The sequence below is a fragment of the Narcine bancroftii genome, chromosome 6 (assembly GCF_036971445.1).
Source record: "Narcine bancroftii isolate sNarBan1 chromosome 6, sNarBan1.hap1, whole genome shotgun sequence".
NCBI lineage: Eukaryota > Metazoa > Chordata > Chondrichthyes > Torpediniformes > Narcinidae > Narcine > Narcine bancroftii.
In genome coordinates, this window is record NC_091474.1 from 132,368,277 (window position 1) to 132,394,614 (window position 26,338).

Consider the following 26,338-nt stretch of genomic DNA (forward strand, 5'->3'; position numbering starts at 1 on the left):
GGCCATAAGACATCCTTTTTTTTATATTTAAAATCTCTCACAATGAAGTCCTACATGCCATTTCACTGCCTGCTGTATCTGCATTCCAAGCTTTAATCACTTCTTGTGGGGGTAGTATACCTATTGCTGAACACAAGGAATCTTATCCAGCCAATGGACTAGAATATCTTACACAGTTTCAAGGTTTGTTAATTACAACACACTTTCAAATGGGTGACTGATCCGACAGGTGGTCAAATCGATAAGCTAGTTAAAGAATTTTGCAGGTCATTGATGACACGGAGGTACCTTGGGAGGAATACACCCACATCTCCACGAATGGTACTTGGTGGAATTTGTTGCCATAGAAGGAGTGGACAAGATTGAGACTGATCATGTAATAGAGCTGCTGAAGTCTTATAGGGTCAGCAGAATGAGGTCAGGAACTGCAAGAACTGGAACTAAACTGTTTTGGTGGAAGTTGATGGCATTAAAACAGTGGTGACACCAGTTGAAAGAAACGCGAGTATAGCAACAGGTGGAGAAGATATCGCAAAGATTGAGGAGGATACTGACTGATCTTCAGAGGAGAACCCATAGTGGGAACACATGTTGTCAGTGAAGAGAACTGCACTCAGCAGGAACTCCTGCGACAAAGAAATGTTGAGTGAGAAGATGATGCAAGCACGTTGACCCTGGAATTCAAAGAGAATCACAATCTCACCCAGTCATGTTTGTTGTCACCGGTCATCAGCCCACCTAATATCTATTCCCTTTTGTCTCTCATTTCTACCACTCCTCTGGATCCTTTTGTGTTCATGCTTGTCAGTTTACATTGCATTTTGTATTCAATTACACTGCATGTTCACTGCTTAATAAATAATGTAATGCCCCACATTTATCCCTAATAAAGCATTCATTTATCGCCCGCAGATGGAAAATAATGATTCAAGTAAATATATCTGTATGGAAGATAGACCAGTTTCAGAGGTGATTAAGCCAGTAGACTTCTGCTGAGGAACACATTCTGAGTGCTAAATGAGGCACCAGTGCTCCAGACATTCTTCCAGATCGACAGATGATGCAACACTTCTCTTGGGTGTGTTTTGGCAGATGTGAAAAAAAAATCTGTCTGCAATCTCTGACACAATTGTACCATATTCCTTTGGCAATTTCCCATGACAGGTATGTCTACATTAATACCTCACCTCTCCCTGGCCATATGATCTTCCTCAGCATATTCTTTCCCTTCTCTCGCACTCTCACCTCTTATTCTCTCCCCCACCCTCCCCTGGACCAATCTGTGTCCTTCTCACATTTTGCAGCCCGAGCTGCCCTTCAACAACATGTCTGACAACACAGCAATATTCACCACATGGTTGGAATCGACAGCTGGTGATTGGAGCCTATAACGAAAGTAAATCACAAAAATCTGTAGACCTTATGGTTCAAGTGAAAACACACAATGCAAATAGCAAAAGGAGAGTGAATGATAAAATTGGTCCCTTAGAAAATCAGAGCAGACAACTCTGTGTGGAGCTAAGTGAGATGGGGGAGATATTGAACAAGTTCTTCAGTATTCACAAGGGAGAAGGATATTGAATTGTGTAGGACAAGGGAAGCAAAAGGGGTAATTATGGAGAAAAATGAAGACTGCAGATGCTGAAATCTTGAGCAACATTGAACTGCTGGAGGAACTCAATAGGTCAGAACACACCCACGGGTAAAAATTGCCAATTTTGAGGAGAAACAATACATCATATTCCTCCTGATCATCCAAAAGCGTGAACATCAATTTTCCAATTTTTGGTAACCCCACCCTAGTCTGGTTCCACTGTTTTCACCTATTCGTTATCTATTCCTGTTCTTAGATGTTTCCCCCCTCTCAAACTTTTCTTTCCCCCATTCTCATCCCTCATGATTTTTTTCTCCACCTGTCACTCCTTCTGTCCTGTACCCTGCCACTTCTGGGATTCTCCCCCATATCCCATCCCCTTCTTTATACGATTTGTTAATCTTGGTCTTTATAAAAGGGTCCTGACCCAAAATGTTGACTCATCAGTTCAGGATCCTATCGGACTTGTTGAGTTCCACCAGCAGCTCATTGTTTATTCAACTTCTCTTGGTGCCACTGTGACATTACGGGGCTTGGGACCACCTAAGTGTGCATCTCTCCACCCGTACCTGACCCCACCTTTGCGGATCTGCAACAAAAAACCCTCTTCCAATGTTCTTAAATATTGATGTCAGGAGGTTTTCTTTGCTTCATTCTCTCCAATGCTCCAGTTGAAACGGAAACATTTCTGAAGTGGTTGACTGAGTCCCAAAGACTGCAATGTGCCCCACATGATTGACGGGGAGCTGTTCATCAAGCTTAAAATGTGTCTCACTGGAACAATGTGGAATGCTCCAGAGAGATAGATCAAGAGGGAGTGAGTGGGAGAAAGACCATGTGAAGCATATGCCACCTTGTTGACTAAATGTGGGTGCAGTACAAACCGGTTATTCAATTTTCAATGTAGAGGAGTCACAAGGTGAAAACCAAATGCAATACAAGTGACCCCTGGGGATTGTTAACTTCCCAGAAAATGGCCTCAACATTTTCCATATGGTGAAAGCAATGTCAAGAAACTAGAGGTGAAAAAGTATTGTGTGATTTTTGTTGACTTGTTTCACACAAATTCCATGAGAATGTCACAGTGATCAAGCGCTACTCTGCCAGGGCAAACCATAAAACATGGGTAAGTGCGAAGGTTCTTGATTCTTGCAGAGCTTGAGCCACTAATTTCAGGTTAGGAGACAAGATCAGATAGAGCTGAGCTCTCCCATTCAATCAGGAAGGTAAAGCATGGGTTTACAGAGTCCTATTTGTGTGACACAGCAACTGTAAATCAATCATGTGGGCCAGCGACAAAATAACGCTTCCCTTCTTGACAGGTTGAACACTTTATACACACAGTCTGATAAGGGAAAATCAAGATGACATCAAAGAAAGCTCCATCTCCCCTGATGAACAGGCATCCTGCATAACTGTGGTTGAGGTGAGGATGAACCATACAAAGCAGCAGCACCAGACAAAATACTTTTCAGGTGCTGAAGGATTGAGGTCCAGCTGATAGAGGCCCTGACAGATATCCATCCATAACATCTCACCGCCCCTGCAGGTTTCAAGGCAGCCACCATCATCCCAGTGCCCAGAAAAGTGACAGTAACCAGGCTAAATAACCACTTCTCAGTGGCACTGACGCCCTATGATCATTAAGTGCTTTGAGCAGCTGGTGATGGAACATATCAAAGAGGTCAGCTCACATCTTCCCGTGACATTGAACACATTTCAGTTTGCCTACCATACAAATGTCCACAGTTGATGAAATAGCCTTGACCCTGTACTCTGTCTTGACCCACTTAGAGAACAGATGCTCATGGATAAACTGGCCTCGCTGGGACGCAGAATCTCTCTCTCTCTGCAACTGGATTCACCACTTATTGATGGAAAGGTCACAGTATGTCCATCAGGGCTGTGTTCTCAGGCCATTATGGTTCACCGGACTCATGATTGCACTGCCAAATTCAGTTCTCACAGAATCAAGTTTGAGGATGATAAAACAGCACTTGACCTCATCAGCAACAATAACCAGTTAGCTTAAAAGGCTCATATACAATGGTGCAAGAACAACAACCTGGGTCTCAATGTGGAAAGATAAAGGAGATGATTTTGGATTTCAGGTGGGCAAAGACTGTCTACTCTCCACTACATATTAATGGTTCTGTCATGGAAAGAGTGGAGAGTCCAAAATTCCTTGATGTACAAATAAAGGCCGACCTTTCCTGGACCCTCAACAACTCCTCATTAGTCAGGAAGGTGCAGCACCGCCTACACTTCCTTCAGAGGCTGTGGAGGGCAAGGCTACTGGCCCCCATCTTGACAACCTTTTACAGGTGCATAATTGAGAGTGTCCTTGTCTGGCTGCATCATTGTGTGGTCTGGTTGTTGCAAAGGAATCAAATGGAAGTCTATACAGAGGATCATTAAAATTGCCGAGAAGATCACTAGGGTCTCCTTTCCGTCTATTGATGATGTCTACAGGGAGTGGAGCTTAAAGATGGCACAGAGAATATTGAGGAGGACTCTTAACATTCAGTCTGTGGTATCTTTGAGTCACTACCTTCAGCAGTGGTTCTCAACCTTTTTTTTCCACTCACATACCACTTTAAGGATTCTATATGCCATAGGTGCTCTGTGATTAGTAAGGGATTGCTTAAGGTGGTATGTGAATGGAAAGAAAAAGTTTGAAAACCACTGTTTTAATCTTACCTCATTGACTCGTTATGTGCATGGTTTCATAACTCCAAAGGAAATGAGCCAATGACAATTTTTCTCCAGCAAAATATTTCAGTCACAATTGGGTCTGGACCAGTGATTCTCAATCTTCCCTTCCCAATCACATACCCCCTAAGCAATCCCTTATTAATCACAGAGCACCAATGACATAGGGAATACTCAAAGGGGTATGTGAGTGGAAAGAAAAAGGTCGAGATCCACTGTGGTACAGGATGTGGAAGTAAGAATTAGAATAGTGTTGATTAATACATCAAATGCATGAACACATTAATTAATTAACCAAAATATTAATACATAAATACAACTTAGTTGATGCTTATGCTGGGATCTTTGGAAAGTGCTTGGTGGGGGGAATACGATGTGTGTTACATGGCAACAGCCAACATTGGAATTCCACAGCCCTGACCAAAGACAGCCGAGACTCTGCAATTTAGGTTGTCCTGGTTATGGCAATTTGACTTGATGAATTTCTGAGTTTTGTTTCTGTCCAGAGTCATGCAATTGACAGGAATTAGGGGAATGGAAACTGCGGAAATACCTTCGTGTCAGTGGGATTGGTCCACAATGAGGTACATCCTGTGGATGAGCATTGCTTAGTTTAAAGCTGATGGGATAATACTTGCTGCTGAGAAGATCACTGTTTTGAGATTGGTTAATGTCAGACAGCGTTGGAGAATTTAAACCCATCTTTGTTTGTTCGGGGAGCTCCCAAGATTCTCTGCTGAGGTGACAGACCTCCCATAGGCCTGGGTAACAAATAAAGGGAATTGGCAACAAAAAGTAATTGCTCAGGAGAGTAAACTTTGGATTTGGATCTCACCCCAGAATCTGAATCGAGGATTTACACTGATCCTCCACATTTGGCGACCCAGCCGGGAGTCCGTTATCTCTGCGAGACCTTGGAAGGAGACCGACAGACTGCAGAGATCCTGCCAATCCTGCATATGATAAGCAGACAACTTTTTCATAAAAAAGTCTGTGAAGGAGGCTCCACAGAATCCGGCAGATCCGGGTGCAACCTTGTGCGAGTGACAGATTGTCGTAGGTAAATGTATAATTGAGATTTTTTTTAAAATCAGGAGTTGAATTGAGGAATGAATGGCTGAGAGAGATGCATCAAATTTAAAGGGTTGTAAGCATGAAAAATCAAATAATTTGTGGTACAAGATGAGATGAAGAAGAGAATAAGTGAAAAATAAGAGAAGGGAATCATTTTATCAAAAAATTAGGTGAATCATGAGCTAAAGGCCACCACTGGCCCCCACCAGGGTGAACAGTGAGCTGCCAAAGTGGGCTGTACCCACCACACCATGAGCTGTCAGCCAACACTGAGTGGGCTGTACCCGCCACATCATGAGGTGTAGGCCAACACTGAGTGGGCTGTGCCCACTACAACATGAGCTGCAGGCCAACACAGTAAGTGGGCTGTGCCCACCACATCTTGAGCTGCAGGCTGCTACCCGTGGGGTTTGCCCGCAACACTGTGAGCTTTAGGCTGCCACTTGTGGGCTGTGTCTGCCATTGGATATACCCAAGTGATGAATTGTGGGCTGTGCCTCCATCTGAAACACCTTTAGTAAAGAGGCGAATTGTGGGACACACAGATGCTGTGAATGAGAGAAATCCTCCCAAGAAACGTTTGCCACTAAATAACTTTTAAAAAATGGCAAGTAGAAAGGAGAAAAAGACAATAAAAATGGTGAGAAATGTATGTTTGAGCTGGTGAAATTAGAAGCATGCCAGCCAATTGCAGCCGTGGACAGACAAAAGACTGCCAACCTCTGCTGAGCACGAGATGTTCCAGATCCAACAATGAAATGGAGAACATGGACAAGTCAGAGGGGAACAATTAGTTCAGCAGGTATATCCAGTGTGGAAGCAATAAAAGAAGAACTTTTTCAACTGTTATAACTCCACATTTGATCAGAAGTCAGACCAAGTATCAACATATTCTTTCACATTTTAAAAATTTCTTCACAATGAAGAAGCTAATGTTAACTAAATATAGGCAGATAATAGAGGACTTTCATAACAGGGCACAGCCTCATTGTGCATTTATAATGTCATCACCTGCAACAACATGGAAGACGTGCTGAACAGCAAGCACAACAGCGACTGGCAGATTCGGATCGGAGAACGCCGTGAGGCTGCATTCAAGACAGAGAGATGGAATGAAAAGAGAACAACCGGTATGGCTAAGGAGAGCAGTGGAAGCGGCAATCACTCAAGATAACTACTACCGCCAGTATGCATCTAACAGACAGGGAGGCCAGACACCAGCGACGATCCTACACTCGCTGTTTGTGAAGGAAATCTCCCAAATTCAATTGATCTTGCCTATTTAGTTTGCTCTCCCTCCACCCACCCTCTCATCCTTTACAATCTCTTGCAGGATCTGGGGGCCACCCATTTTGAAATCATCACCTTAACAAATCCCCGAGTGGGCTTACTCTTCGAGGCCAACTTTCATATGACAGGAGTGAGAAAGACCAGAGATGTAATTAAACAAGCAGAAAGCTGGAATTATTGGATGACTGAAGAAGAAAAAAAACATTTAATTCTGGTAATTCAGTGTACAAGAAGCATTGGCAGAGACAATCCAGTGTGTATGAAAGGCAAGACGCCAATATCTATCCTCATTCCGTATACACCTGGGGAGAAAATGTGTATGAGATTAAAGAATTGCTTGAGGTCATAAAATTACCATCCAAATTGGCAAGGGTGAAATGTGCAGTACATGCAAGGCACTGATCGAGTGTCCACTGGTAGTGACCATGCTGACTAGGCCACGAAAAGAGCAGCTGAGAGATTTGATAATTGGCAGGACTGTTGGCCTCAGGCAAATCAAGCAGTGTTGGTGTAAGTTAAAGAGGTACTTACAGGGCTTGATTGAGGCAGAACAGGCCACAATTGGTGAGAAACAAGATTGAAACACAAATGGTGAATCCTGGACAAATTATGAGGGGTAAAATTGTGTCACTAAGCTTGTTAATATAGAAAATTTGCAGAGCAGGCTCACAGAGTGAGTCCCTCTGCAAGGGAAGAGATGGTGAATAATATTTGGAACCATTGGTGTATGCAGAAATTGAACAATCTTGAGATGCCAAAAACTGACAAGAAACAAAAAGGAGTTCCTATCACACCAAACTCTATAGTGCTACTGGTGGGTCCATTTACTCACTATATGATCAACCACGCAGAAGGAAAACAGTACTGCCTAGTAATAAATGACAGGGTCTCAAGATGGTTTGAGCATTTCCCACCACGCACGTGGACGCCAAAACAGTAGCAAAAGTGTGGGCAAAATAAATTTTTCCAAGGTTTGGAGATTGTCAGAATTTGAGTAATGCCAATGGATCTAATTTTGCAAATGAACATTCAGATACATCGTGTAAAGTTGTGGGAATTACAAAAATTCTCTTGTGTGTATCATCCACAATCAGCTGGGATAGTATAAAAATGTAATAGTAGCTTGAAAGCTAAACTGGTAAATATCTGTCATTAGCACTCATGGCCATGAGAAAGTCGAAATATATGTACCTATTTAACTCCGCATGAGATGGTTACTGCGAGGGCAATGTCATTGCCAATGACTAAGCGCAATAGCAATGAAACAAGTTTAGAAGTGTTGGAAGATGAATTTGGAAGGTACTTGAAAGGACTAACATTGACTGCCAGATCTAGTTATTCCCAGGTACGAGAAGCTTGAGGACTCTCAGTGGAAGACAATGAGCTGCTTGTGAACCCCGGAAATTGGGTGTATGCGAAGAAATTTAAAAGGAAGTGGAAACAGCTGAGGCAAATTGGACCATTCCAGGTGATCTTGTCGACACCCATAGTGGTCAGGATGATGCCTGAGAGTTCCATCTCCCAGGGAACCAAAGGAAAAGATATAAGGCAAAGACAGCACAAACAATATCATTGCAGACATAAGAGAGTATGCTGAAATTTACGTATTTTGTCTTATATTCTATGCTTTTTGCTCTTATTAGGTATAGATAGAATGGGGGTGTGGAGCCCCAGTAGAGAAAGGGAAAATAGGGACAAAATGCTATCCCAAAGGGTTTTGTGCCTTAATTTTAAGAGAGAAATTGGGAGAGGATCGCTGGCAGAGACTTATGCAGTGGTTAAAAAAGGGAACCATCAGAAACAAAGCAGCATTTATGATTTAACAGAACCAGAAACAATGGAATTTAAACTGAAACCAAGGACCCCAGAATGCAACGAAGCTTGCATAGCTGCACTCAACCACTTCAAGGCTCGGTTTTTACATTAGCCCTTCTACACATCTTTAGTAAAACCCAAAGTGCAAAATTTCACCCCTCAGCCTCGGAAGAAAGGTGCAAATGCAATTGATCAATGTTAGAGTTTTTTGGGGAGGGAAATGTATTAAAGTACAGAAAATGTCACTTCATGCATCAATTCAGCCTGCACCAAAGCTTTACCCATGATAAAACCGAATGAGAATGAGCACATTGTTTCACCTGAATTCTTAGGAGAGCAGGCATCCATTGTATATGTAATAATTACAGTGGAAAACACATGGGTCTGTCCACTTGTCAGCATAGGTCCTTTGAAATAGAACACAATACTAAAGGTGGTGGTGGTAGGGGAGTGGGGGGGGGCAGAGGACACCATAGATATTATGATAACAGAGGTGAAAATATCCGTGGACTAGATCTTTCTGGGTGGTATACTTCTTAGTTGGCGAATGCCAATCAATAGATCAGGTCTCGGGTTATTCAGTGAATGAGCCTACTGGTTCCTGCCAATAAATGGATCAGGATGTTGTGCCCTAGTGGATGTTATAAGGTTTGCACTCATCCCAAAGATGGAGGAAAACTTCATGCCTGAGTTGTCATGGAAAAAGATGGAAATGGTTCAATTCCACAACGTTGGAGCATTCCATTAAAAGATTACACTTGGACAAAAATGGGGAATCTGTTTGTTCCCTTTTTTTTTTAGCTGATCATATAGATTACATCTCCTACACCATGTCAGTATTCACAAACCAGACCATTAAAGAATTCCAGATTTTAACAGCTACTCAGAAAATGTCACAGACTGTCCTTTTTGAATCATGAGATGACAATAGACTATATTCTGGTAAAGCTGGGTGGACTTTGCATTGCATTAAACTTCACAGGTGATGCATGTGTCACATTGATCCCAGATCAGAAGGTAACATGACAAATGTCATCAATACTTTTGAAAAAAAATTAATGATGTACTAGGCCCATCAAAAAGTAAAGGAAAATCATTCGCAGTTTGGCTCACTGATCAATTAGGACTTTGGGGAGTTATGCCAGTACAAATCCTGATCCCCTCAACTGTAGTCTTGGGCATGGCCATTTGTGGATGAACCGTAATACTAGCATGTACAAGAGCCATGTTGGCCCATTGACTAGGAACAATGTTAGGAGGAAGTGTAGTGATAATTCAGCAGGATGAAAATACAGGGAAGATTATCTGCCTGTGCAATTATATGGACAAGAGAAAGGAGATAATGCCCATGTTCGGAATTAGTTTGTTTATTTTATTTAGTTCACCTGATTACCATTAGATCCAAAATCTTATGAGAATTTTCTGTTTGAATGTTGATAAAATATTAATTTGCATGTATATCTATCGTCTCTATCTTAGAGGATGTAATAGTGACTTCTCCCTGACCCAGATATGTTTACTGTATCTGCATGAGTCTATATTGTGTGAGACTGTGAAAATCTCAAAGGGGAATGTAGAAGTAGTGGTCTTTATGGATTAGATTGGTGTTGATTAATACATCAAATACATTAACACATTAACTAATGAACCAAAATATTAATACATAAACACAACTTGGTTAATGCTAATACTGGGACATTTGCAAAGAGCTCAGGGGAGCCTTGGATATGTATTACATGGCAACAGCCAACACTGAAATTCCACAGCTCAGACCAAGGACAACTTAGACTCTGGAATGTGGGTTTTCCTGGTAACGACAATCTGATTTGATGAATTTCTGATGGTTTAATTTCTCTCTAGAGTCATGTGATTGACAGGAATTGGGGGTATCAAAACTGTGGAAATATCTTAGTGATTGGTCCACAATATGGTGCATCATGTAGAAGGACACTGCATAGTTTAATGGAGATGGAATAACAGTTGCTGCCTCAGAGATGACTGTTTGGAGACTGGTTAATGTCAGACAGCATTAGAGAATTTTAACCCATGTTTTTGTATCTCAGAGCTCCTGGATCCTGTGTAGAGGGGACAGACTTCCCACAAACCTGTGTAACAAATAAAGGGAATTGGCTAAAGTTTGAGACTGTCGTTTCTCAGGAGAGTAAACTGTTGATTTGGATCTCACCCCAAAATTTGGATTGAGGATTGACAACGATCCTCCACAAGGAGCACAAAATCAGAACTACCAGGCTGGGAAACAGCTTCTTCCTACAGGCGGCAAGGCAACTAAAGAATCTAAGAAGCAACTAAACTATGTTTCTATATGATGATTTTGGATCCGTCTCAAGATATGTCATTTGTTTGTAGAATGTACTGTGTGTCTGTACTATGGTCCGGAGATGCACTGTTGCATCTGTAAATGTACCATCAGGTGACAATAAACATGAATTTGGAATGCTGCAAGGTGAATGGAGAGGAAAATGCAACTCATAGTATAATCCCGTTGATGAGTAAAATTGTGAAACTGATCCATTGTTGGTTTTCCAGGATGTTGCTTGTTTTAAAAGGATCTGAGTTGTGGGGGAGAAGTAAGCAAATGTGTTTTTTTTTAGTCTGGAGCATAGAGGCTGAGGGGCAACCGGACAGAAGTCCATAAAATGATGAGCAGCATCTCAATAGGGTGGAGAGTCAAAATCTTTTCATTTAATGTGGAAAAATGTGTTGAACAGTCGAAAAGGTGTGTTGAAGGAGAGAAGGAGCTACTTTAAGGGAGGTGTGCAGGGCAAAGATTTTTTTTAAATGCAGAGAGAGATGGATTCCTTGAGTTGGCTGTCTGGAGTAATGGTGGAAGCAAATAAAATAATAGCATTTAAGAGGGTTTTTGAAAGGGAGATGGAGAGATGTATATCAAGTGCAACCAGCAGAGTTTTAATTGGATGTGGATATCATGTTTTGCATAGACATGTGGGCTGAAGGGCCTGTTCTATCTGCCCTAATATAATCATGTGCCCCAGTATTAGGTTATACGGGAAAATGCTAGGAATTTCTGTTGCATAAAATGGTGCTACACAAAGGCAAGTTACTTTTGCTATCAATTTATCACCATCAGACTGTTAGCTAGCTGATAACCCTTAAGCTGCTCTGATGGGACCAGCTACTTAAGAACACAGGCAAAATGCAGAAAAAATATTTTGTTCACATACTCTTAGTTATCTCACCACACTGCCTCACAAAAGATGGAGACAATGATGTTCAAGTATTGCTCAGGATAGGCAAAGAGTGCAAAAACTTAAAAATGATTCATTGTACATGCCAAGCAACGATGACTCAGCATTGGAACAAGCGTCGACAATGAATGCAAAGAAACATCTGTTCAAAGAAATAGGAAAATATGCATCTCAAAGTACACAGAGTATAATAATAATGATGAAAATAACAAACACAATATTACAATAATCATAGAATTACCACTTCATTACTTGCTCTTAAGTGACAAGTGATATAATTATTATCATAACATCAAACAATGAGGAAATTCATATGATATTGTGCCAAAACTTGCTTTATTGTTGGAAGAAAAATAATTCTCCAAGAGTTTTTTTTTCAAATTCTGTATCAAATTAGACACCTGGGCTGATGCTCCAATACAGTGTTGTGCCATCATTTTTCATAGGGGCCTTAAAGTTCTCTGTTAAATGTAAAAGATCCCAAAGCAACTATTTTAGAGAAAGAGCAGCCAAATTTTTAATTGTTCAATATTACTAACTCTCATGAATACATACACACAAATCTCACACATTTCTACCCATTTCCCCCCCCCCCCAAATTTGATTTTCTCCCCATTTAAGATATGGCTCAGCTCTGGTAAATTCCTGTGCTCTCAAGTTGAGCACTGAAACTCCAGCAACTTAACAATGGTGTAAGTGATCCTGGGCATTTTAAACACACACCCATACCCCCCTGAAGACAATCATTTGAACTTGGGATGCCTCATGCTCTATTTCATGAGCTCGACATGACTCAAAAGCTCTTCTGGAGGACTGCTTTCCTCAATCATCAAACACAAACAAGTGAGACAAACACTGGAACATCCATTGATGGATAACTGCTCACAACCTTTTCTTCTTAAACCCAGCTGTTCTTTAAACCTGACCAGACTCTTCAACGTCATGTTTCAGTGAGCATTTGATCATTCTCAATCCATATTTTCATGTTAATCTTCAACTCATGTCAAGGTAGCTCCTCATTCAGAGGAAATTGGTCAAATTAGGAACAACTGCTCTTGCTGGGAACATTCCAAAAAATGCACTGATTTGTTGAGAAATCCTGGTTTTGTTTATTTTTAAACTGTTCTTGGGGTTTGTGAATGTTGACAACCAATCAAGATGGAAATCACTTTGAACTAAAGAGACGACTTTAAAAAAAAATTTGTTCAAATAGAAATACATTTGTATATTGTAAGAAGCCACAGAAGGAAAGGTAGCGTGGTCAACCACTGTACATATATGTTTGTCTGTTTGAACCTCCCCCCACAGGCTCCAGTATGGTTCACAGTCCCCCTGCCCAATGCAGAACAGTCAAGCAGCATGGTTGTGCTTTTGTTCTAAACCTAATCAAAACCAATTAGTTCGCTCAACTTCAGTCTTTTGGAGTCATTGATGGTGCATCAATTTTATTAGCTTTAGTTTTATAATGGAGCAGATCCTGAAGCCAGAAAAGCTGGAAATCGACCCTCAATCACCTGAGGCATCTACCAACTTCGACCTCTGGCTACGCTGTTTTGAGGCATTCCTACATGTACCCTGCAGAGACTGACAAATTACAGGTACTACACACCTGAGTCAGCATTCTGGTGTATTCCATGATCAGGAGGCTGTGTTGTATCAGGAGGTCATGGACATAGTAAAGGGACAGTACCTATGAAAGATTAATGAAATCAACGCCAGGCATCGCCTGGTGACCCAAAAGCAGCAACCCGGAAAGTTAACAGCAAGTTCCTCTGGCCCCTGTGAACCCTCAGAAGTGCCTGTGAAGGCAAGGCCATGGCAGTTGCAGAGTACATGGAAGACCTGATCAGAGATGCCTATGTTGCAGGGATCAGGTTGAACTAAATCTGCCAAAGATGATTGGAACAAGAGAAGCACAGTCTGTGGAGAACATTTGAGCTGGCAGGTATGCTGGAAATGGCCCACAGAATATGGAGGCCTACACGTGTCAATGCAGCCACCTCATGATTGCCTGTGTACCACCATCTTGGGACATGCCGCCATCCCCTCACCCCATTAACAATCCAATCATGGCAACAGTACCTCATGACAGCCTTGGGACATGCCGCCATCCCCTCACCCCATTAACAATCCAATCATGGCAACAGTACCTCATGACAGCCTTTGATCACCAGCGCCAGGTGCAGTTAGCGACCCAACTCTGGGAGTACCCGGAGTGCTATTTCTGCAGGCTGGGAAAACATCAAAGGTAACGCTGCCCAGCAAAAGACATGGTCTGCTCCAGCTGCAAGAGGAAGGGATATGATGCTAAGGTGTGTAGATCTAAACCAATGGTTCTCAACCTTTTTCTTTCCACTCACATACCACTTTAAGTAATCCCTCTGCCAAAGGTGCTCTGTGATTAGTAAGGGATTGCTTAAGGTGGTATGTGGGTGGAAAGAAAAAAATTGAAAACCACTATTTTAGTCATAGTGTTACAAGCCCAAAGGACCCCAAAACCCAGCAGCAATAGACATTTACCAAGACAAGTAGTTACTTAAACAAAATTTGTTTTTAATTATCTTTAAACATGAAAAGAGAATCAAACTTTAACTTATCTCGATACTTAACTAACCCAAATTAACCCCCTTCTAATTCTAAGTGTACGTGTATGTTATGTGTGTAAAGTTAAGAAAAGTTCTTTGGTTCATAATTCAATCTCACTTCTCCTTCTTCCAAGTTCTCTGGTTGCAGGTAATTTTTATACCGTGCACAGAATTTAACATGTATAAAGTTCACCAGGCTCGGAAGGTAAATGTTTACCGCTCAGAAAGGTTCTTGTAGGGTTTGCAGAGAGAGATATTTGTTGTTCCGGGATATCCACAACTGAGATACCACCACTAGTCACCTCAATGTCTTGCTGATGAAACTTGCCCCATCAGGATTCTCTTTCTTTCAGGCTACCACAGAGTTCCTTTCTTTCCCCCTTATTCCAAGATAAACATCAGACAGATAGCAATTCCAGCCATTGGCCACTCTGGAACTTTCTGTTTCCCACCAGCTTTTCCTGGCTTGTTTCAGCCATGACTGTTCAGTCTCTTTCAGTGCCACACACACACTGGCTGACAGATCTTATTGAGCTGGTCTTCTCTCTTTCTCTGTCTCCAACTGCCACGAAGCACATGTGACTCTCTCACTTGCAAAAAACCCCACCTTCTTCAGCAAAAAACAGGAGTTATCTTTCTTGTCAAACTGTTGTCTTTGGTAAACAAAACCCAGATGTGACCCTTCTGTGCACACTTTGCAGAAAGGTCAGAAGCCTTGTAGTTATCCAACCAGCCAGCCTGTTTCCAATTCCAAACATATAGATTATGTCATTCATGACATAATTTCAATTAGTACCTACTTGTGAAATGTGCGTTACATTCTCCATAGATCCTGCAATGTTACTGAATATGAGTTCTTAGTATTGCAAATAAGATCTGTTTTAAAATGTGTGTATGTAATCTTACCAAATTCCTCCCAATATTTATCCATTACAGTAGCTAATTGACTCGTTATGTGCACGGTTTCATAACTCCAATGGAAATGAGCCAATGACAATTTTTTTGCAAGCAAAATTTTTCAGTAACAATTGGGTCTAGAGTAGTGATTCTCAACTTTCCCTTCCCACTCACATACCATCTTAAGCAATCCCTTACTAATCACAGAGCACCGATGGCACAGGAATTACTTAAAGAGTGGAAAAAAATGTTGAAAACCACTGCTTTAAACCTTTGGTGATGCTGCAGCTCAATGGTCCCCATCCTCCCTTCACTGACTGTAAAGAGCAGTTCTCGAATCACCCACTGCACTCCACCTATCCTTCAGCCACCCTCACCCCCCCAATCACATCCAGCCTGCAACCGAGTCACTCATCACGCACAATCTGCAGACTCTCCATGCTCAAAATCACCTCCCACCACCGTTGTTCACCAGTCCCATCCCCGAACATAAACCTATTGTAACCAAAATGTGGAGATGCAGTGCCGGAGACAGGGCGTTTATTCGGGTGGAGGTGCAGCTGTTACTTAAAAAGGGGATCATTTGCTCCTTTGAGACCACAAATGGTAGTGGTGTGGAATGGGGAGAAGAACAGGATGGTCATTGACTACATTCAGACCATTAATAGGTGCAGACAACTAGATGCGTACCCCTTCCCCCATATACCTGATATGGTGAACCAAATTGCACAGTATCAGGTCTTTTTTTCACCATCGACCTGAAATCGACACATCATCAGCTCCCTATCCGCCGAAAGGACCGCCAATGCACTGGGTTCGAGGCGGATGGCCACCTCTACCACTCCTTGCGGGTCTCCTTCAGCATTTCAGTCTTCCAGCAGGAGATGGAGCACATGGTAGATCAGTACAAGCAGCAGGCCACATTCCCGTACCTCGACAATGTCACCATCTGCGGCCATGACCTTCAAGATCATGTCGCCAACCTTCAAAAATTCCTTGAAATTGCCAAGCTGCTCAATCTCACGTGCAATAAGGCCAAGTGCATATTTTGCACAACCCACCTTGCCATTCTTGGCTGTGTCATTGAGGACGGAGTAATTGGTCCAGGCCCTGACTGCATGTGCCCACGCTTGGAACTTTCCCTTCCTCACAGCCTTAAGGCCCTAAAGAAGGTGCCTGGGCTCTTTCTTTCACTATGCCCAGTGGGTCCCTAACTATGCAGGCAAGGCCCAGCCCCTTGACAAATTTACTTCTTTTTCTCTGATGCCAGAGACTTGTGCAGTTTCAGCCACATTGAGGCAGATATTACCATGGCCACAATGCATGTAGTGGATGAATTCATCCTGTTCCAGGGGGAAAGTGATGCTTCAGAATTCGCTCTGGCTGCTACCCTTAACCAGTTGGGCAGACTCATTGCTCTCTTTCCCCATACCCTCCAGGGCCCCAAAATTCAGCACTCCTCTGTCGAGAAGTAGGCCCAGGCCATTGTCGAGTCAGTGCGGCACTGGAGGCACTGCCTGGCCAGTAAAGAATTCACCCTGCTAACTGAGCAACAAGCTGTTGCGTTCATGTTCAATAATCAGCAGTGGGGTAAAAATCAAGAACAACAAGATACTGAGGTGGAGAATTGAACTGTGCACCTACAATTACGATACCCTGTACCGGGTGCCCAGGAAAATCAATGAGCCTTCTGATACCTTATCTCGTGGGACCTGTGCCAGTACATAGATTGACTGCTTACCAGGCCTTCACAATGATCTCTGTCACCCTAGAGTTACCAGGTTCTTACATTTTCTCAAAGAGATCAGGTCAATGACCAAAAGCTGCCAGGTCTGCGTGGAGTGCAAACCACACTTCAACTGCCCAGACAGAGCACAATTGATAAAGGCCACCTGCCCCTTTGAATGCCTGAATGTTGACTTCAAAGGACCCCTTCCCTTCATGGACCGCAATGTACATTTACTCAATGTTACTGAGGAGCACTCACATTTTCTGTTTGCCATGCCCTGCTTTGACTTGACAGCTGCCACAGTCATCAAGGTCCTGTGCAGTCTCTTCATTCTATTTGGCTTCCCCAGCTATATTCATAGTGACTGGGGGAGGGGGGCTCTTTTATGAGGGATGAGCTGGACCAGTACCTACTGGCCAGAGGTATCACCACAAGCAGGACTACCAGCTACAACCCCCGAGTGAACAGGCATGTGGAAAGGGAGAACGCCATGGTCTATGGTCTCAGGCCTTCAGTCTCCTGCTGACAAGACGTCCTCCCAGAGGTGCTCCACACCATCAGGTCTCTCCTATATACTACCACGAAAGCCACACCACATGAATGCATGTTTTCCTTTCCTTGGAAATCTTAGACTGGGACCACGCTGCCGGCATGATTGACATCCATAGGGCCAGTCCTACTCTGGAAATGAGAGCCACTCATCTGACCTTCTAGTCGAAAGGATCCATCTCCTCAATGCCAACCTCCAATACCCCTATGTGTTGTACCCTGATGGGCATGAGGACACTGTCTCCATTAGGGATTTGGTGCCCTCAGGGGCCCTGGAGACCTACACTGATCACTCTACACCTCACCCCTATCCACACACGATGCACCAGGCCCATGCCACATTAACTCACTCGAAACAGAGGATACACCAGACTTGTTGCCGCATACCCACCAGCCCAACGCTCATGATTGCACACAGACACCCAGACTGCCCTGGTCCCCGCCACAGCCCGAATTACAACAGTCACAGTGAAAAACCAGGCCACCTGATAGACTTGATTTGTAACTGTGTCATCACCACTTCACCTGCCAGACTCTTAAAAAAAAACAAGGAGTGAATGTGGTAAACCACCGTATCTATATGTTTGTTCCGCACACCCATTGGCCGACTGTTCCTGTAGCTCCTTCCATAGTCTCCAGAATGTTCCACAGCCTCCCCCCACCCCCACCCCCCCGCCCAGTGCAGAACAGCCAAGCACCACGGATGTGCTTTTGTTCTAAAGCTAATAAAACCCAATCCATTCGTTCAACTTCAGTCTTTTGGAGTTATTGACAATGCATCAGGTAGGCTTTCTGGTGTCCACTTCCATGAACCTGTGCAGGAAAAGGGCAAAATATTTCTTCTGATACCATGCCAAAGCTCCCACAATTGGCTGTCCATCAGGATCCCAACCCGATGGACAGAAATTCCTTCCCAGCGGCCTTGCTACGAGTGTTGCTGGAAATAGGATTTGAAAATAGGCATTGAGATTTTGATATTGTGGATAGAAATGGCATGGTCTGTGGTCGAGACCAACAGAAAGTCTTGGGGATCACAAGGTCAAGAGACAGTCCTCAATAGACAGAGATAAAATTAGATAGTCAGTACATCTTAACAAGCATTAATACTTCAAATGTATCTATGGATTTGAATAAGACTAAAGTGACGGACAGCTTGATAAATACATTTACAATGATGAAAGATTGGAAAATTTTGTTTTCACTGAATGCATTTGAACAAATCTGATCGATTTCATTTTGGTAACGACAAGTTTGTGGGCAATTTTGGCTTCTGATACAATGGGCTGAACTGCTCTTTCTGAGGAATGCCTCACTGATTCCTTGTGGCTGCACAACACGTTACTGGTGCTGCCACTTGCTGGCCTTCCTTGAGCTGCAGAAGTGTGCAGGTGTTGACCAGGCGTGCGGGTATCCACAGGACACCCTGATGGTCTTCTGCTAGATTGTACTGAGATAAGCCTTTTGTGTTCTAATGACCAAATGCACTTGAAAAATAAATGAGGAAAAATACATTATTTTAAAAAATTTTAAAAATCTGTAATTAAATACCAAAAAGTATATCCTCATTTACATTTTTAACAAAGACTATGGTGGGCGGGGTGTAGACAGAAGCAAATTATTTTCATGAAACAATGAAGAGCTGGATGGACTTAGTGGATCAGGCAAGATCTGTGGAAAGAAATAGTCAGTCAATGTTTTGGGACGGGACTCTGCAGGCCTTGATATTGTGCATGTTCTAGCTTCCCTGCAACCTCCTCTGCTGCAAGATTCTGCATGCCCATTTTCTGGACACAAACACTCTTAGTTTTAAATACACACAGACACACACATTCTCCAAGTGCGCAGTCGCTCTCCCTCTCTCACCCCACGCAAACATACACTTTATCCAAGTAGATATACATTCATGCACACACCTCTATGTGCATACATTCATGAGGTAAAAACATATAGGCCTGCACACAAAAACACATATGTATCCTCTGATCAAGTATGTACACCGGACAAAAATAGGCAAACCTTCCATCACTGCCCTCTCCCCTCAAATGTTATCGAGGCATCCTACAAAACCTTTGATATTTACCAAAAAAATGCTTCACCAACATAGATTCCTGCAAGAAAGGTTCTTTGCCAGACAGAGTGCTTCAATTGAGAGTAAAAATGCAGCACAGTATATTGGATGCCAGGGAGGTGGGAGGAGAACAACTTGGTGGTGGTGAAATATTTCTTTAATTAGTGTGGAGAAAAGGCCAAACAGGTGACATCCTGACAAGAAATCTCTGCATTCTGCTAATAATTTCTCCCTGAAGAAGATAGCTTAATGCTTTCTATGATGTTTCTGGCAGCAACTACAGCAAATAGCTTGCATTATAAAACAAAGTTTGCATCTCAAGCTTCAGATCAATAAACATTTTGAGTTGCTGGCGGCACAGAGTGTGCTCTGATACTCCCAATATTAGTTCTGCGTGCGAGCAAAGTCCTTCTCTGAAACTGGCAGTGTGAGCATGGAGAACAAAGCTGAGAATTCCCTTCGTCAGAGCTGGACAAAATGAAAAATCAAATATGACTGAGGTTTCAGGGGAGGGTGGTTTTGGTGATTGGGAAGCGATGCAATGACTGAATGACACAATGGTGATTGTGTTAGCCGAGAGAGAACACCTAAAGGTCTCTTTACTGCACCCTGCAGGACATACAAATGGAAGATGACTGAATTGGAGGAGAGAGAAAGAAGTTAATGTTTAAAATACCCAATCAGATCAGACAAAGCAGAAATGTAATATTATATGAAATTGCCTTGAGACTGCCATAAGGCAGTCAAAGATTTACCATGAGCATTGCCCAGTGCACCTTACAGACAGAAAGAAAAACAAGGGACAGTCCTTTCACAGTCACTTGATTTGCCTCAAGTGCTCCCTCAGCCGCTGCAGTTGCTTCAGACTCCAATTCAGTTCAAAACATCAACAATCCGAGCCCAGATGCAAACCACCACCAACTTTCCTCCAGCAGTTCTGCAGCCACACAGACTCCTGTCCGATCCATTGGTGACCTGAAATCCAGTTCCAAACATCCGACATGATCAGGAGGTATTCAGCACCAAAGACACTTTTGGAGCCCTTCTTGCCCTCAGCTCCCTCTTGAATCCTGGCTCCAACACCTGGTTCACATGAGACGATCTCCAGCAACCCTCGGTTCGTGTGGGTCCACTGACAGCAAGTCGGCCACTGGTACCTCAGCCACCAAGCCCCTCACTGGCCCACCGCTGTGGACACCATCTCTTTTGCTTCTCTTTCACAACAGGTTGGGTTCATTCCCTATTTGGTGCCCTGGCTGGTCTGCATCCTCTTGTGACTGCTGCCAAGCACAGGTGTCACCATTTTGCACACAGACCTGCGGTTGAAGGATTTTAGTTTAAAAATACAGTTGGCTTCTCTAACAGGCTGTTTATTGCCGGTATGGAACTACTGGCACTCAGACCAGGCAATTGAACCCTTTGGAGCAGTGCTACATCTCTGGTCTCTGCTCTCCTAGGTTCATACCAGCAGCAGAGCTGCCATTACAGCCGCTCCGCGGAGAGTCTTGAGGTTAAGTTCAATGTTATGCCTTATCTAAACCTCAGGTTGTTATTACTGTTTGTTCTTTGGAATCAGTGTAGGAACTCAAACATCTTCTCATAAACTACTGCATGTAATTAGATATTTATAGAGAACGTGAATGAATCAACGACAAAATTAAATTAGACATTTCAGACAAAACTGGGCGAATAGAGTCCCAAAGCTGGTGCTAAAATTAAGTTTTTATTTTCATTTGCACCACTGTCATGTCAGGAAATACAGTAAATTTCTTCAATGATTTGAGGATTTTGTTTTCCAAACCATACGGAAATATTATATATTTCAGCCTAAGCACCCAAAAGACATGTTGAAAACAGAGGTTGCCTTAGGCCAGGTACTGAAATGTGACCTTAGAATTCTACTCAAAGTACCACTCGATTGGTTCCATAACCAACTCAGACCCCACCCTACAACAATATTTTTTAAGCTACTGGTATATTAGAAAGAAATTTTTATTGTAAAAAAAATCTAAAATCCTTCAAAATCACTATAACCACTTGAGGTTAAGAACTCAGCAAGTACATCCAGTCTCACTGTTTACACCAGTGGTTCTCAAACATTTTCAAAAACCACTTGAAGTCATCTTTATGCCATCGGTGCTCTGTGGAATTGCTTAAGGTGGGATGTGAGTGGGAAGGGATGGTTGAGAATCACTGCTCTAAACTCAATTGCTACTGAAATATTTTGCTTGAGAAAAATTATCATTAGCCCATTTCCTTTGGCCTTATGAAACTGTGCACATAACGAGTCACTTAGATACGATTAAAACAGTGGTTTTCAAACGATTTCTTTCCACCCACATACCACCTAAAGCCACCCTTTACGAATCACAGAGCACCGATGGCAGAGGGAATACTTAAAGTGGTATGTGAGTGGAAAGAAAAAGGTTGAGAATCACGGGTTTACACTGTCATCCTACAGGTCCCAGTTAGAATCTGATGGGTTGGCTTCCACTTTGTCGTCATTGATAACACCTATCTTCTGATCACGCCCAACAGCTCAGTCAATGCGTATTTTCTTGGTTAGGGGGTGTTGTCTTAAGCACTTGATATATGATAAAAATATGAAATTCAAGCTGACATTGGGGACCCATCTTATCTAAAGTGATCTTATACGCCAAAATATATGGTAATTTAAACCAAGCATCGTGTCCCCCTCTTGTTGGAATTTGAAATAAGAGTGGGGTTGTTAAGAGGAAATGTTGCTCCTTATTTATGAAAGCAAATTGCTTGTTGACTATTTCCCAGACTTTATAACTTTGCAATTACCCAGCGGGCTAAATGCGAACAGATGGCAATAACCACTAAAGTTAATTTAATGGACAAATTCCGATTGTTTTTGCGGTGGTAAATTGCATCCAGGAAGATTTTGTTTTGGATGTCTACTTTGTATGAACAAGCTGTGTTCAATGAAAAAAAACAATGAAAAAAAAAACAAATATCCCATCAACAGCTCATAAAGCCATTTGCCAAAGCAGATTGTTATAATGCAGCACAAATTTCCTAATTTCCAACACAAATGAAAACTTATGCGACCAGAAACTCTTGTGCACAATGCAATGTTTCATTGCACTGCTCAAACCAGTTTGTTCTTGGCGTGCAGTTTCCAAAGTTTGTTTTGGCTTCTCTATGACAAATTTAAACACGGAGACTGGCAGGCATGTGGAGTAATGTCGAAAGAAGTACTCTGATGCTTGAAAATGGTTGAGAACGGAGTTGCTTCATCACACAATGCAGTTTGCCTCAAGAGAACGGAAGCTGCTGCTATCTAAGTTAATGATGGCCCAGCCTGACCTGTTCAAAAAGCGAAGGTGGTAGGGAAATTTCACATACACTGTTTGCAAGATGCTACACCAGTGGTACTCACCACTCATACACCACTTTAAGTAATCCCTATGCCATCATTGCTCTGTGATGAGTAAGGGATTGCTCAAGGTGGGAAGAGAAGGTTGAGAATCACTGCTCAGGACCCAATTGTTACTGAAATATTTTGCTTGAGAAAAATTGTCACTGGCCCATTTCCTTTGGAGTTTTAGTGCACATAGTACGATTAAAACAGTGGTTTTCAAACTTTTTCTTTCCACCCATATACCACCTTAAGCAATCCCTGACTTATCACAGAACACTTATGGCATAGGGAGTGCTTAAAGTAGATTGTAAATGGAAAGAAAAAGGTTGAGGACCACTGAGCTAGAGTCAATGATCTAAGAGGAAATGTCTAAATCATTTAGGACAGCAGAATTGAATCAAACCTAGTCAATATGGTTTTATCCAAGGCAAATCACATTTGAAATACTTTGAGTTCTGTCTGGATTTGACTGGGAGAAATGTTAGGGGAGAGTCTGCAGACACAGTGTATCAAGATTTTCAAAAGGCTTTTGCCATGATGTCACATAAAAGTCTGCTGCCTAAATTAACAGCCCGAGATATTGGAAGGAGTGCGTTAGCATAGGACGTAAACAGCCTTCGACGAAGAAAACAAAGAGTTGAAAAAACTGGGTCCTTTTCATGATGGAGGATGGAACAAGTGGAGTATCCCAGCAATTGGTTCAAGGCCCTCAATTGTTCATTATTTACAGTGTTGCAGTGTTACAGGTTCTCAGTGTTGCAGTGCATGTATCGTAAAATACGTTGGCAAGCAGGTCCAAGTTATGAAGACAAGTAGTTTGTTGGAGTTTAAGAATAGTTACAGTCGTACAGGGTGCTGGTAATAGTACATATGAAATACAGTGCATAGTTTTGATCTCCTGACCTAAAAGAGGATAGAGCCTCACTGGAGGCAAAGGAGATGCACCAGACTAATTCCAGGGATGCAAGAGTTGTCTTTACAAAAGAGGGTGGGCAGTTTGGGCTAGTGCTCCATGGAGGTCAAAAGAATGAGGGGTGAACTTTTTCCAAACATAAAAGAGCATCAGGAGGATTGACAGAGTACATATTGAAATGTTTGCACTCATGGGACATTCAAGAAGAATGGGACATTCATGAAGAACAGGACATAGAAATTTCTTTTCTCAGAGGGCTGCAAATCACTGGAATGCTCTGCCTGGAAAGGTGCTGGAGGCCAAATCATCTGAAAGATTGAGGAAATCTGAGTTGCGGACAACTAGCACAGATGAGGTGTTCAGATGAGCATAGATCCGCCCTGATCATATTGAATGAGGGGGCAGGTTTGAGAGACCCAAGTGGCCTATACCTGTTGCTATTATCTAACATTTTTATGATCAATGGCCAGGGAACATTATATCTTGATTTTCTGTCAGATAAGTACATTTATGAATTTTTTTTAAATCAAAGGATTCTGGATTCCAACACAAAAATAGAAATTGATACGACATGCCAGGCAGCATCTGTAGAAAGAGGATGACAAGGACTTCTAGTGTCTGGGTACACCACATCTGCAATTTCCCCTCCAATCTCTATGCCAACCTGACCATTTTGACCTCATTGTTGTTTTCTCTGTATCCTTGGGACTCCCTTCCCAAAACATTTTGGGAACATCTGCAGGGTCTACACCATCAGCTCAACAAAGCAGCACACCAGCATGTTTTCAAAAATTATGGGAGAGGGGCAGTAAATACGTTCACTTCTGGAATAGTGAGCGCAAAACAAAATGGGGAATCCAACTGGCAGGGATTAGTGACATGCGCTTTTCAGCAAAATCTAATCCCAAATTAGCCTTTGAAATGTAAAATGATGGGCAAACTGAGCATGCGCACATGGTTGCTTGTATCGTGCCATTCAATGACAGTCTTGAGAAGCATATCCATGACTACTCAGATTGAATAAGCAGTCAACTAAAATAAAACTCACAAACAAAATAGAAATCTTACTCAGCAGACAATGCAGTCAGCATCCATTCCACAAAATCGTTTCATTCCATGATAAACACAAATAAATGAACACTTTGCAATAAGAAAACAAACCAGCTTTCTGTATAATCTTAACTCTTTTCTATAATTTCAATGTTCCAGAAGAACTCTCATTTCCAAATTCAATATCTTATCACCTGCAACTCATGAAACACCCACTAACACTCCACGGCCCCATTCTTCAATGCGAGAATCAGAGTTTATTGTCATAAACAAGTCATGAAATTCGCTATTTGGTGGCAGCATCATTAGTACAAAACATTCATATTATAACCATCTTACAACATAACTATCGATAAAAAAAAAATAAAAATAATAGTGCATGAAAAGTAAGGCAGTGTCTTTGATTCATTAATTATTCAGGAATCTGATGACAACAGTGAAGAAACTGTCCTTGTGCCATTGCGTGCTTGCCTTTAGGCTCCAGTTCCTTTTCCCTGATGGTAACAGAGTGAAGAAGAAGTGGCCTGGGTGATAGAGTCTTTGAGAATAGAGGTTGAGTTTTTAAGACACCGCCTCATGTCGATGTCCCAATGTCTGGTGCCTCTGATGCAGCAGGCCAAGTTCATTCTTCTCCTGAGAGTTGGTGCCTCCATACCAGGCAGTGATACAACCAGCCAGAAAGCTCTCCACTGTACACCTGTAGAAGTTTATAAGAAGTCTTCGGTGACATACCAACTCTCCTCAGACACCTCACAAAGTATAGCTGCTGGCTGACTGCATCAACGTGGAAGCTCCAGGACAGATCCTTGGAGATGCTGACAGCCATAAATTTGAAGTTCTTGACCCTCTCCCCTACTGAGGACTGGGTCATGTTCTCTTGACTTCCTTCTGAAGTCCACAATTATCTCTTTGGTTTTGCAAATGTTTAGTGCAAGGTGAAGGACGTACTTTGGCAATTTTTTGCCTCTTACTTTTCATAACTAATCATGTTTATGTGCGACGTGTCACACACAATAACGAGGGTGAGCAAGAAACCAGCTATTTTCTGCCCAATGTTCAGATTGCTGCCCCTTTACTGAACTGACAGAGCTAAATTCTGAAGTAGCACCATGGGCATAGTATGATAACTATTACAAGTATGGATAGTAACCTCATTCTTTTCAAATTCTTGTGTCTAAGCAGTGGGAGAGCATTAACACAATTTTAAAAAATATATCAGGGCGATGACAAGATATCTCCACTCCTTTTATACTTGCCTCACCATCAGACATCTTGCCTTCATTTGTTCAACCCCAAAGTGTCTGTCTCTCGTTCCTTCTTTATACAACATGAAAGGTGGCACGGTTGACGTAGCTTTAGCGCAACACCTTTACAGCACCAGCAATTGGGACCGGGATTCGAATCCTGTGCTGTCTGTAAGGAGTTTCTACGTTCTTCCTGTGTCTGC